This window comes from Acomys minous, assembly GCF_964271855.1.
Source record: "Acomys minous genome assembly, chromosome: 2".
Classification (NCBI taxonomy): Eukaryota; Metazoa; Chordata; class Mammalia; order Rodentia; family Muridae; genus Acomys; species Acomys minous.
The window spans coordinates 123,992,406-124,005,162 of record NC_140484.1 but is presented as its reverse complement, the minus strand read 5'-3'; the positions used below and the strand labels follow the sequence as shown (position 1 = coordinate 124,005,162).

Sequence of the window (12,757 nt, the reverse complement as noted above, 5' to 3'; positions counted from 1 at the left end):
AGGGATTAGGGTGGAGAAGGGTGGTAGATATAGGAACTCAATAACGTATCCAAAACCCTGGCTACAGACTCTCAAGGAAAACACCCTGAGATTCTGGCTCTTAGGGATGTCAGAAGCTACACCCATAAAGTCTCAACAACACGATTGCCCAAACATGACCTGAAGAAGGACGACACTCAGGGTTTTCTTCATACTCCTTGTATTAAGACCTTACATAATGAATATCAGTGCTTAGGGGCTCAACTGAGAACTTAGACAATTTTGTAGAGCATTGAAAAGGGCTGCAATGCTGGGTGGGCAAATGACACATGGGTCTTAGAACTCTAAGCATCTGCCAGGGTGGTTCAGAGGACCATTAAAAAAAACATAGAAGCTCTCATAGTGATTAAAGGTGAGCCTGGTTTTATTCTCTGTCCCATCATATCCAGAAAGAAAGAAAACACATACATATGTATACATACATATATAAATAGGAAGACATACATATATTTCCTTAATTTCTCTGACGTTATGCTTACTCTATCAATAATTCAGAATATGTGCATATCACTCTGCTCTAGTCATACATACACTGTGTTTTATGTTAGAAAATGACTTATTGATCCTCATTAGTATGACATGTGCTTTGATTTGTTTTCCAGGGAGTGGAGATAGATTATGGTCATTTTAAAAGAATCTTTCATCCTGTGTTAGTATTATGTTCCTCGGTCAGTGCTAAGATGTAGTTAGTCTGTGCCAAAAAAGTGTTACACAGAGAATGTTCTTCATACCCTAGTCTCATTCTTCCTAACACTATTATCCTTATCTTTATACTAGGCTGTTCCAGACCTCGAAATCACTCAGCTACCTACTCAAGCTACTTCAGAGAACTTGTTTTTAATTTTATATTTAATTAGTAGGATATTATTTTTAAAATCACACACACACACACACACACACACACACACACACACACACACACACACACACCTGGCTTGATCCCTCAGTCTATTACTTACATCCTAGAAGTTAAGGGAACATTATGTGCAGCATGATTGATCATTTTGTTTTTGGTAGCTATAAGGCTGTGACCAAACCTCTTACTGATACAGTGAAATGCCAACAAATGGTAAGAGAGTTGCTAAATAACCAAAGTGTGAAAGTAACTAGGAAGTAAAAACATGTTATTTCTGTATACAGAGGAACAAGCTAAAAGACAGTGTGTCTGAAATTATATCTCCTAAGACCATTAATTCTGATAGATTCACATGTTCTGAACTTATCTATAGTACTTCCAAGTTCAGATCTAATTTCTTCTCACTTAATACAAGGTTTTAAAATGTCACTAGTGTTTCTAAATCTTATTTAATTTCTCTGATGCCATGCTTACTCTATCCATAATCTAGAATGCATACATGTGAATCTGTTTCATTACATTATATTACATTAAGCTTTATGAGAGAAAATAACTAATTGAACCTCATTCACAGCATTCACAGTAACATATGCAAAGATTTGTTTTACCAGGGAAAGGAGGTGGATTCTAGTCATCCTTTTATAGCCTCTCATCCTGTCTCATTAGCATATTCAGCCATCACTGTTAAGATGTATCTAGCCGGATGATGCCAAAGAAGGGTTATGCAGAGACTCATTCCCTCAGGAAAGTGAATCAATGTACCACCATGACAGGAACAGTTATGTGCAGCATCAGTACTAAGAAAAGCACGAACACAGTCCTTGCTCTTGGATAATTTGCAGGTAGCTTGAGACATAAACAGATCAATACACCAATGTAGTAAATGCTGTAATACAGTGTTACATATGACACTGTCATAATAAAGTGGAAGTCATACCCACTTCTCTCTAAAGTCAGCAATCTTTTAATCAAAGAGATAACATCTGTGGTGAGCTTTGAGGACTGGGTTGAATTATATTAGCTTTCATATATAGTTATTGGTTTTAGTCACTTATACCATACTTTCATATGTAAGTGATCTCAAGTGATTTAACAGCTTGACGCTCTTCACAAATTCAAAAGATGGTTTTCATTAATCAAATACCCAATTTAAGACAACAAATGATGATTCTTCACATTTGAACAGACAGAAAATTAAACAGACTGATAATAAGCAGCTGTAATATATACATGGCATTTTAGATTTAAGAGAAAATTCATGACTTCAAGGCACCAAAATTTAAAAAAATATAAGCTACAATATTTATTTCTGAACTTTAATTTTGTCTGTCTGGAATTCAAAATTATTAAATATACTTGGTATAGAAGAGAGAATACCATCTCCTGTAATAGATATGTGTACTAATTCTCAGAACCTTCAGATATGTTCTTTGGAAGTCACAAGGATATGTGTGGTTACGGCTTAGTAAAGAAGCTCGGGATGGGAAGGTTACTGTAAATCACAGGATCCTCATAAGAAAGACAGGAGGGTAAGGGTTAAAAGGGAGCTGTGTGGCGGTGGCAGAGGACATACAGGAAGACAAAGAGCCAGCACTGCAGGCACCCTATAGAAATTAAGAATATCAAGAAGGGGATTTGCCTTTTAAGCCTCTAGAGAAACTACAACCCCACTGAAAGCTTCCTTTATTCCTGTAATACTTAAAGCACCAGAAAATGTAAGATCACAAATGTGTGTTGTCCTAAACCACCAACTATATGGTAATTTATGACATTAGGTGGTGACTAACAGATTTGCCAAAACCCTGAAGGGAAAACCAGATAAGGCCTGTGAGCATGGAAGACATCCAATACTGCCGCACTTTGAAGAATGCTTCATAAAACAAATTTCCTGAATTATTGGAAGGGAGTTACTCACTTGGAATTTATTGTCATAAGTAAGGCTATGAGTTTTTCTCTTGTTCTTACTATTTTTGGAATACGGCTTGAGGGTGAATTAATAAACATACAGCCTTTGGGCTTCTTAGTTATTTTTCCTAAAAAGAACATGTTGAACCTTAAGATGTATGAATGGGCCAAATACTCCTCGATATAAAATTACCAGATCAATTAGAAACTGAGAAAGTGACCTCAGTCTCGTCCATGGATATGGAGCAGAATTATTCATTATGATGACTACATTTCCAAAATACCACATCTTACTGAAATGACCTGACTTTATAAAGATTCAAGGAAATGCTAATGCCCAAATACAAACACAGATGTTACTCTAGGGAAAACTGACATCATTTGTCATTTCTCTTATGAACAAGAGCCTTGATGAAAACTCTTCTCTCAGCAATCTAACCCCCAAAACTGGTACTCCCAGTTGCTGAAAAGATTACCAGGGCACCAGGAAAAGGAAGCTATTAGAGAAATCTAAAGATTTCTGTGAGGCATAACCTTTAGGCAATGGGGATCTTACAAAACATAAAGGGATCAAAGTAGGATGTCATCCATGTTTACAATAACTTCTAGAAGATCCTGGAAGCACACACATTGACAGTTTCTTTGTGTTTTGCATTATATATTCTTAAATTATATATTTCCCTATGCTAGAAACAATAGATGGAATAATTTTTAAAAATTCTTGACATTTGACTTTACCAACATTAAATTTAACAATGAGAGATATTTTAACAATTTAACAGAGAGATAAGTACAAAAAACCCTGAGACTATGTAATAGAAATTTATATTTGTGCACAGTCAAGGAAAGCTTCCACATAAGAAATGTGGATTGAATTGACAGTTGAATAAATGGAAAAGACCCTTAGGAGAAAAATGATGAATACAACACATACATAAGTACCTATTGTATAGAATTCTGTCTGATGCATGCAGTATAGACTTATCAGGATAAAAACATACAGGAAGATGAGGAAAGATGATGTCTAGAACTAAACTAGTAGCAGAAGAGTAATAGACACATTCAAGAAATACCGAGGAGTCAAAACTAAAACATTAAGGGGGCCAAAGAGAAAGAGAAGTCATCCTAATTGGTATGACAAAGCATAAATGGATTGGCCAAAACCCATGGTGAACAAGCGTAGAGGAGGGCATTTCTCAGAAGGAAACCATAAACTTTGGGAAGAGATCTGATGTTCCTGTAAGACACCAAAGTAAAGGCACTGATTAGGAAGCTGGATATACAGGTCAGTGATACAGAATTAAATTTTATGGAGATGAAAGTTTCTAAATTTTGTAATGGTTTCTATGTAGTCTCATATGAATAGATGGGGTATTTTGAGGACAGAAGGAATGACCACCCAGGATCCCAGGAAAACACAGCCCATATCCATGACTAAATGTTAAGTTATACAATCAAGGGGTTTGAACCCAATAAGGCCTTGATTACCTAGAAAATAGAAAAAAAACAAATGATACAAATTTATCATCTGTGAAGTCAGGATCTTCATTTATACTGTGGACCAATCCTATGCTGTCTGCCACTTACCAGCTAACTTTCCTATAGCTAGGATAAGCTATGTTGCCGGGTTTTTTTGTTTTGTTTTGTTTTTTGTTTTTTGGTTTTTGGTTTTGGTCATTTTTCTAGAATTCTATATTTTAGATGTGTCCTTAAAAATGAAAGAGGCTAAGGACTATGTGCAAGACTGTATATTTAATTTAATTTGTTCTTTCTTAATATAGTGGGCTCCCTCCTCACTATGTTGACTGATGAGAGAGAGACTATACTCAGTTATCATAGAAACTGAAGGTCTTTGCTAAAAGAAAAAAAATAAATAAAACAAGTGAGCAATGACCAAAGTTTTCTTAGTTAATTAAGGAAATACCAATCTAGTTTTCTCCATGGATATCTTGCTTGAAAGATGCATTCATCATGGTAATTCCATATTCACCCCATGAAAGTAAAACAAGAATTAGTACCCCCATTTTGTACAAGGGGTGGACACATATTTTCTGTGTATGAGTGGAGGTTAGATTGCATTTCTAAAGTGAAGGATCATTATAAAGAATAAAGTGTCCTACAAAAAAAGAGAATGAGCCTTATACAAGACTACCTCTTGAAATACCTGCTCTCCATAGCTTCTCAGCAAATAACTTTGATGGCTAGAGGATTTTCTGGGTCTGTCTCAGTCATTGCAATAGCCATAAGTCCATCAGCAAGACATATCTTGCCTCAAAAACAGGGTATAATCTTTGGTTCAGTTAGACCCCCTAGGAATACAGAAATCCCTACTTGATGTAACAGCCACAACAAGCAAACAAAAGCATGATGCATTTTATACTGTAAACTACTGGGAACACATAAGACAATGCTCAGCCTCTCACAATTTATTGATAGCTCAAGGCAGTTTTATCTTACAAAAGAATTGGCTAGAGAGGGAGTTAAGCTTATATTCAGGACTGAGTAAATAGCAGAGGCTCTCAAGATTGAACTGATATGAGCTATGTAGTTTGTGTGTGTGTGTGTGTGTGTGTTCTAATCACAAAAACATAAAGATAAAGGCAAAATTAAGTGACAAATATACGTGGGAACATGTTAGAGTTTGTGTAGAAAGTGGGCCTTAAAACTTGTGTGCTGAAGACTTGGCTACCAATACTCAGAAGTGGAGCTTTTGGGAAATGCTTGGATCATATGGACTCCAACTCCATGGATGGATGAGCTCACTTAGTGGATTTATAAGGATGTGGTGGAAATGTTCAGAGACAGCCTGCTTGGAGGAAGTCGGTCACTAGTGGCAGTCCACTCTCTGTTCTCTTTCCCCTTGGTTTCCCTGCTGCTGGAGGTCAGCAGCTTCCCTCTTCCATGCCCGTATGCCATGATCTTCCTATAGCGCTACATGTTTGAAAAACAGTAGAGCCAGCCAACCATGAATTGAAATCACTGAATTCACGAATAAAAGAAGTTCTTCTTCCTTTAAGTTGTTCTTTTAGAGTCACATCAATGAAGAAGTTATGATTACAGCACATTTCAAACACTATTACGAAGGAACAAAATGGGTCCTGAATAATGGAAGGTACAAAATGGGGCAGTTTAAAGCAAGATTATTGAGGTGTGCCACTAGCAGTTTCAACTGTGAGTAATAATTACTATTGATTATCCCTATGATTACATGCCTATGTCTCAGAAGGTTTTATGTGTCATCTTTTAAAAATAAGGCCACAACTATCCATTTATTATAAAGCATCAACTCTCAGGTTCAAAATTCATTTTAATCAAAACATTGAAATTAAGTATGTTTTAATCCTTGTGTCTTTCTTGCAGTTATGAATTCTGGCATGCAAATACATAAACACTTATAATATTCTATACTGGCAGATGTTTCTAGAAAAATTCCAAATCAGTGGCATCTAGGAAAATAACCAATTTCAAAGGCCCTTAACAAGCAAGTTGAAAATAAGAAGAGTACTATGAAGTGAGTTCTGAAAAGCTGGGACAAGAATCACACTGTGAATCACTTGGGACAAAGAGATAATGTGGCAGTCACAATGAATGAGAATAAATGGAACAGATGTAGCTCACCTGAGAGAGGACAAATACTAGAGAAAGAAATCATCATTAAGCTGGGCAAAGAAAGCCCTAACCTGACTCTGGGAAACATGCAGAAAATTGTGAGCAGAAGGCTCAAGTGGCTAGCCTGTGACACAGAAGCCTTAAGTGAGTTGAATGCTCACTTCCAACTGCAAATCCCACAGAAAGATACAGGCATTAAAGTGCCCAGGCTTCCTGGTGACATGCTTCAAAGCTGCCCCCTGCGTCAGACAGCGATCTGCACAGAAAATTAAATGGTACAGCCTGAATAGCCTGAGATGTGGTTGCTTTCTCCTAGGATTGTGAAAGCTGCATTTCCCACCTTTCTAGTCAGCATGAATATAAGACCATTAGAGTATAGAGACATTGCCTCACACTGACTTATTGCTCAGAGGCTGAACATGTACTGGACACATGAATGGAACGGAACACACCCTTTCCCCCACATAGTAAGTGCTGCGACTGTACCATTTATTTCTTGCAAAGAACATCTAAGCAGCTTAGGGCATGGGCATCATTGAAATTTTAAATTTTAACCTTCTCACTTGGTGTTTAAGAATGCCCAGAATGCTTGCGCTTGATACAAGTTCACTTTGAGGATCACTCCCATAACATTTCAGCATGGCTCACATTCTTTCCATACTTTTTCTATGTTTGCACTTGCCATATGGAATTATTAAGGAGACAAGTTACTCATTTCTCCCAGCAAACGACTGCTGAGCATCTACTATTACATAAGGCAGAATTCCAAATCTAGAGTTAGAACAAAACAAATAACAACACCACACACACACACACACACACACACACACACACACACACACACACAACTTATATCTTGGTGAGCCAGATGTACTGGCAAGTAACCGTATGAAGAATACAAGAACATATCCAAAAATAAAACGGCAGCATATTGTGACCAACCAGGAGCCAGATCTGTTATCCTATCTTTAAACTAAGTCTAGGAGAGTTAAGGGATAAGTAAGTTGGGGACAAGAAAAATGATAACGTTTTTTGTGCTGGCCAGACCTGGAGATGAATATGTCAGATGTGACCTTTGCCTTGACATTTGCAGAGACTCCTATTATCTCTTCTTGACAATAGGTTACAAGACTTGATTTTGAAAACATTCCAAGACCTAATATTTGAAAGTCAAATAAAATGACTTGCTACTCACTTCGGAGAGCTTTGGCACTTCATTTTTGTTTAAGTCCAGTTGTGGGCATTAGCAGCAAGTATTTAATTCTTTCCCCGGGTTTTGCTGTTCCGTGGCATTCCTGGAGGTAACTGTGGGCACGAATCACGATTTCTCACAGGTCTAGGATACTGAGATCATTTCTAGACATTGTTTCCATAGAATGTAAGTAGCAGTGTGAAGCAAGACCTTCCAACAGATTGACATCAGGTAGACTTGTTCTTATAAGATCTTTTAATTAGAAGTTTAAAAATACCAACCTTTGTTTTTAAAATAAGCATGTCAGAAACTAGTTTGTATTTCTCCAATGTATAAAAACTGATGTCTATTTCCTTAAAAAAAAAAAAAGTGAAATGAATGAGCACTGGAGTTTCCCAAAGCAGATCAGGCGTGAAGGGAAAACTCAAATCCTTCACTAACTAGAAGATGTGCAATCTGCTTTCTTCTTCCGTCTTTTCTCTCCTTTACCTCAGCTAACCCCGTGGCTCCCAGATTTACTTTTCTATGTCTCTCTCTTGGTTTACTTGAACCATTTTTACTGGGTACTCTGCTAAATAGCAATTCCTCTACCTGCTACAAGTACTTTAGTCCTTTAAGGAAAAATTAAAATAGTCATTTTCTGTCTCATCCCAAGCAAAAATCTTCTTTCAATGCTTTGTTTATATAATCATTGCTTTCTAAACACCTTGGCCAGCACTCACCTAAAAAACTCCAGCTAGCATGAAGCCTTCTTTATTCCCTTCTGTCTTACAGCAGAACAGCAGTGAAGAAAAACAATCAAACATTTAAACATTCTTTTTTCTTGTCTGACTGAGATTTTTGCTTTTCTGGCTGGAAGCATTTGGGCAGTTTTCTTTGGCCTGCCTAAGACATGTTCTCATCACTGGCCTCCCAGAAGAAAAGAAAGGAATACACGGACAAATATGCTTCTTGGATTTCTCTTTCCCAGATATCCTTCCCCACTTTTTAGGGTAAAGTGAAATAAGGGAAATAACGGACTGGTCAGTGTTTTTTCCCCAGGACATTTTACTTATATGCATGTTTTACATCCTTAAGAAAAGAATCTCAGTATTTTCCCCCTACATGTATCTGGCTTCCTTCTCTGTGGACCATTAAGCCAGCTAAGGTCAGTACAATAAAACCAAACTGACAGAATAGAAGTAGATTATTCTACCACTTTCTGGGGCTCACCACACTCTTTTAACACACCTGTGAGGGTCACACCAATCTCCTAAGTTTTGTCATCATCAATAATTCCAAATTGCCAATGTAACCATGTTTTGTCATCAAAGTTAGAAGCAGAATAGTGATGTTGAAACATAGCCTAATAAGAACACCATGCTTATTTCTTCTTAACATTGCTGCTGCTCCTTGGAGTACCAGCTAAGACAGTCAAGCATACCATTACAATGGTGCAGAAGAGACGAAAGGGGTAAGTACACAGCTGTGGGCAGGCCAACATTTCTTGTTGAAGCAGTTACTGACATTGTGAGCTGAAAATTATGCATAATGACTTCCAATCTTTCTGCATATTTAGCACCCCTGACCTCTTTCCACTAAATCCCAGTAATTCTCCCTGGGCAATTGCAACAGAAACAATTTCTAAATATTTTCAATTATTTCTAAAACACGTTTAAGGTGTGTAAGCATGCCAAGGTGTGAGTCAATGTGCATGACAGATTATGACACAGTGTTGACCAGACAGATAAATAAGGAAGTTGGGTGGGAAAAAGCCTTAAAAACAAACAACTGGAGGCAAAAAGAAAGTGCGGGTTTTACATTGTATCTCCAATAGGTTCTCACATTATCCTGAGTAAGAGTATCCCAAAAATACCATCCAGAATCCTTCAAGATGATTTGTAATTATTGTTATCAGATTTGAGTTGCTTTCGTAGAATGCTGGTTACTTTGGACATTTCTTATCCATTCTTCAAGGACTAATTCTGACCCTGAAAATTAAATATAACTAGTAGGACTCGTATTGGAGCCATTAAAATATACATTCCTTAAGGATACAAATATCCACAGGAAATAATTAAGGCTGTGTCAACAGCAAACTCTGAGACATGTTCCCAAGGCACAGCTTGGATAGACAGAGCTTCTTTGGAGAAAGGCCTTGAGACTTAAACCAAAGGAAAGATTAAGGAGAAAGGCAAACTGTTTGGGGGACTATGTTCATTCTCTTGAGAATCAAGGAAAGCTTGGGATTCTTCACGTCCATAAAAAGGAACAAAAATAATCTCCTCTGAGTCTCAAACCACTTGGGTCATGAAAACTTACACTAGTAGAATAAGGAAGGCTAAGAGACCACACACTCAAAAAGCCCATTGAGAAAATATCTAAGAAGAAATCAGAGGAGAGTGGCAGAGACAGCCATAGAGGATCCTACTTTGTAGAGGCCACCAGACTCCTTTAGTTACTTTGCTGTTTGATCTCCATGATCTGAGATTGGACTTTAAAATCAGCAGCCTTATTCTTTTGAAGTTTTCAATACATCAGTTCTATTTTTTTTATTCTCCCACACAAAGAAATGTGAAAAAGGAAGTAGATCTTTGTGCCAAGACTGGTCCTTTGGGGATACTGCATTTCTGACCTAACTTTATGCTCTTATTCTTGTCTCCTTCCACCCAATAACCTATTAAGCCCAGTTAGTTTTGTCTACATATTCAGGGATGTTGGACATTTACTGGGGAGTGGGAAAACTAGCATGACCCTGTTTTCGAAAAAAAAAAAAAAAGAGTGGTGTTCCCATGTTCAGGAGTTATCAACTGCCAATAGCTCTGTAGTAATTGGAGGGGCCTGGAAAGCACTTCCTTTATCGATGTTGGGATTTTGATCTTTTACAGGTAACCAAGGTGCTATGAGTTTGTGTGTGAAATGCCAATGTCATGTTCAGATAATAGCATTTTAATAGTACTCCTACCTATCCTCCACCTCTTACATTATTTCTATGTCTTCTTCCATGTTTTTCCCTGGGTCTTGTGTGTAGGGAGTGATTGATAAAGACTCCCATTGAGAGATGAACACTCAATCTCTTATTCTTAGCTCTTTGACAAATATCCCATCTCTATGTTGACTGCTGCCCATTGACAAAAGAACCTTTTCTAACACAAGTATAAAGGAGTACGTATATAAGGATATAAACATAAATATTTGGAAGGCAATTTGAAGAATAACCACACAGGAAAATATCAATAGTAAGTTCTAGTTAGGGCCTAAGACCTCCCCTCTCATGGCTTTTGACCAGGATTACAGTACCAGGCATGAAATTCTCTCCTATGGAGCAAGCCTCAAATTCAATTAAAAAGTTGCTAGTTACTCTGTAACAATTGTGCTACTGTTATACCAGTATATCATCTAGGCTAGTCAGTCCTTTTGGATAGACATGGCAGAAGTTGGAGGGAAAAAGAGTAAGTAAATATGATCATATTTCATTTTATACACATATAACATTCTGAGAAATAAAATTTATAATGAAAAAGGATTTAGGGCTTTACATTTCAAAGTGGTTTGTTTATTTGTTCTGACATTTTTCACTAGGTATAAACTTACAAAATTAGGACAAATATTCACTCTTCTTATTGCAGGGTGCTAGAAATTATCTTTAAAAATATTTCTTTTAATATTGTATTTCTTAAGTCCAATATATATCTCAGATAAATATTTCAGTTTAATATGATAAACAGAAAAATTGCCTAAAAGAAAAAAATTTAAAACTTCAAACAAATATTATATTCTAGTTTATAAATAAAAGGCTTTAAAATGAAGTATTATATAATTCTTAAATTGTAGACAATAAGTCAAAAATTTTAAAGTACGCACAAGTCAGTTCAGAGCTCTTTAAGCATTTTGGCTTTGAAATCCTAAAAAGAAAATTCAAAAGCTGTGTATGTGTGAAGGGAGGTCATGCAATGCTACCATTATCAGCCAGCCTTACCACATTACAAACTTCAGATCAATTTCCAATAATAGTTTTCAAATTCCTCATTAGAGAGTGGGTTGTTCTGATATAAAATTGTCATTAGCTGATCTAGATGGTACAGCTTTCAACTACATAGATCAGCGCTTGAGCAAAAAACTGATGGAAAGCAAAGAATTTATCACAAATGACTTTCAAACTTCACACAAAATATTAATAAAATGTTAGAGTCATCATCATCTAATCAATTTCTGGCACATATAAGGCAGAAGGGAAGGCAATACAGCTCAAGGCTTTATACCATAGACTTGACTTTGATTCTTGGTTCTGTGAGGTTAGACAAATTGCTTGGTTCCTTAAAGCCTCAGTTTGCCTGTCTACAAAACGTGGCCCTGATATTAATGGTGACAACCTCCATCTTTATAAACACAGCCATTTTAGGGCATGCCGATCTAGGACTGGATGAAGTATTCATCTGACCAGAACAACTTTCAAGTCATTACCGGAGAGAAAAGGTAAACACTGATATAAGAACTCAGTAACATTTAGAAGAGACGAGGAAAGAAATTGTCCTTCTTGGAAATCTGATAACATTATCCCCACAAAAAAAATTGTCTTGAGTACTGTTCACTAGATAATGTGTACGGGTCAGAAGGCTTGAAATGAATAAGCCAGAGATCTTGTTCCCATTTGGGCTTGTACCGTGATGAGGGAGATAGGCTCACAAGGTCACTAATCCCTTAGAGAACTTCAAAGAGTAGCATGAGCTTAAGGTAGGACGGTTAGGGCTGGACTGAGATAACATCTGGGGCTGCTTGGTTAAGTGAAAAAAAAATGTTTTTATATTTTCTCTTAACAATGTCTCTCCCTGTCCTACATTCAGGATACTTGTTGAAGGCCAAAGATTTCAAGTTTCTCTTCTTAAGAGAAAGTTAATAACGGAGAAAATAAATTGTTAACTATCAAAATTAGAAACTAAACATGTTTTGAGGTCTAGAGAGATGTTTTAAGTTAATAGAGGTGAGATATGATAGATATTGATTTTCATTGAGAATTTTAGACTCGCCAAGACAAGAAAGATATTTTCTTCAAGTTTTCCAAATGCAAATAGCCAAATCACTATGAAATAACATTAATGTAATTCCTGGCTATTTTGTGGTTCTTCTTGCTGTATATAGTTTATTTTATTAACACTTAATAAAATAAATGTATATGT

At 36.6% G+C, this 12,757-nt stretch overlaps 1 protein-coding gene and 1 long non-coding RNA gene across 16 annotated transcripts in view; one reads left to right on the top strand and one right to left on the bottom strand.

Moving 5' to 3' along the window:
• DLG2 (discs large MAGUK scaffold protein 2) overlaps positions 1–12,757 on the bottom strand; it is a gene marked incomplete at its 3' end in the record, with an annotated part of 1,901,401 nt that overhangs the window by 1,259,816 nt on the left and 628,828 nt on the right. The window lies entirely within an intron of this gene.
• The window catches only part of LOC311583175, a 35,592-nt gene that overhangs the window by 22,206 nt on the left and 629 nt on the right, over positions 1–12,757 (top strand). Inside the window, exon 3 of the long non-coding RNA XR_014774390.1 lies at positions 11,974–12,056. This is a non-coding gene — a long non-coding RNA (uncharacterized lncRNA). The remainder of the gene's footprint in view (positions 1–11,973; positions 12,057–12,757) is intronic.